We start from the raw sequence: 1,835 nt of genomic DNA, 5'->3' as shown, positions 1-1,835 counted from the left end.
TCAATGTCCAGTCTTTGCACTGCACCATTGTGAATGCAATTTAAGAATATAATTAAAAAAGAAAAAAAGAACAGTTCAGTAAAAGTGTTTGTCATCTTTGAATATACATAATTTTTGTATATTATAAATGAAGACAGAAAACATTGTCCTGTCTTCTCTTCATCTCTTCCCTCCACAGTCTTTCCACCAACAGTCACACAGTGTGACACACCTGCAATGAGAGTGAGGTCATTGTCAATCCTTCTGGGTTGGCCACACTTGCTGCAGATGTATGATGTTGGCAGCCGGAGGGGTTTTTCCTCCAGGCAGCGGCCCCCGCTCTGCCACAGCAGCTTCGGGCCGCCTTCCTCTTCCTGTACGTTCTGGTCCTGGGTACAGGGAGTCCAGGCAGAGGAGGTGGCTGGAGCGAGGGGAGGACCAGTACTGGATGAGGGCCCAGGCTGCTCCTCCGGGACATTGAAGTTAAAGGGCTGTTCTTGTCCCACCTGTACCAAGGACAGACCCTTTGCTGAAGGGAGAGTCTGGCCAGCAGCTGGAACACACAAACAAACAGACTGTTTTAGGATTTTCAGCTTTCATTAAAAGATAAATCAGAGAACAGATTACAACACACCAACACAGCTTTATGACAAACTCTTACCACTGAGTCCTCAATTCAATTCAAAGAGCTGGATGTTGGTCTGAGCCATCAACCTCAGGCTGGCCAGCACTGCCTCTCTGATGGCCACATAATCCTTGAGAATGAAAGACCACCAAGTCCTCATGGTCCCTCTAAATGACATGGCCACCGGGTGAAGACGCAGAGCTGGTTGCAAACGGCCTCCACCAGGCGGCTAACACTGGCCCAGTTTGCAGGGCCCGAGTTCAGTCCAAGAAGACAGCTGAAAGATAATCAGAGAGCAGTGTGTGTTAATATAGATCTGATATTCATTAGAGGAAATTGAAGTGAATCACCTCTGGAGACTCTCCTTCCCAGGACAGGAGGTGTTCTTCCCCCTCGCTGCCTTGAACTGAGAAGACAACTCGCTATTTCTCCTGCTCTGTCTGGCAGGTGTTGCCAGGAGCTTGGAAATACTTGGCACTGGTTTGACAAAAAAGGTTTTGGATGAATGAAATTGAATTTCATGTTTGCATGAAATGATAATACATGATATACTTAGTCGCAAGCTATGAGAGACACACATGTACCTGGGATGAACTGGTTAAGGTGGAAACCGCAAGGCTGACCCCGCCCTTTTACCAGTCTCCGTGTACAGCTGCACACGTGGTGGATCCTGGATGTGGAGAGAATCCAGCAAAGGGACATCAAGGGTGACGTGGAGATCCTGGATGAGGAGGGCCGTCTCTTCTGCCCCATGTGTCCTCCTCCAACAGTGCAGCCTCCACTCCTCCCAGGAGATCCTCAGGATCACCATGGCAACAGTCAGGCCGAGCAACTGTTTCAGAAGCAGCACCAGCGAGCTTCTTTGTCACCTGGAGGGAGAGAGAGAGACAGAAAGATTTCAAATGTTAATATCACAGCAGTGGTGTGAAAGCAGCTGTAAGATGAACAATGAAAAATGCCAACAAGCTAGCTGCTAATGCTAGCGAGCATCCCCCACCCCACCCCCCCGTGTTCTTTGTCCCTGTTTCACCAAGATTAAAAAAAAAAATGCTAATGCTAGCTGCTAATGCTAGCAAGTTGGCAAGCTAGCCCCTCATCCCCGTGTTGTTTGTCCCTGTTTGACCAATAAAGATTTTTTGTTAAAAATGCTAATGCTAATGCTAGTAAGCTAGCCACCCCCACCCCACCCCACCCCCCGTGTTATTTGTCCCTGTTTAACCAATAAAGATTT

At 48.0% G+C, this 1,835-nt stretch overlaps 1 long non-coding RNA gene across 1 annotated transcript; it reads right to left on the bottom strand.

Moving 5' to 3' along the window:
• Positions 1-127: 127 nt before the first annotated feature.
• Positions 128-1,068, bottom strand: LOC147819853 (uncharacterized). The gene is made up of 3 exons (XR_015436181.1): positions 955-1,068; positions 641-881; positions 128-532 (listed from the first exon to the last, which is right to left on the bottom strand). It is a non-coding gene; the product is annotated as an uncharacterized LOC147819853 (long non-coding RNA).
• Positions 1,069-1,835: the final 767 nt, after the last annotated feature.

Source organism: Seriola lalandi, unplaced genomic scaffold (genome assembly GCF_002814215.2).
Source record: "Seriola lalandi dorsalis isolate HSWRI2012SDOR001 ecotype SW California unplaced genomic scaffold, Sedor1 jcf7180002036004, whole genome shotgun sequence".
Lineage (NCBI taxonomy): Eukaryota > Metazoa > Chordata > Actinopteri > Carangiformes > Carangidae > Seriola > Seriola lalandi.
This window is presented reverse-complemented; position numbering and strand designations above follow the sequence as displayed.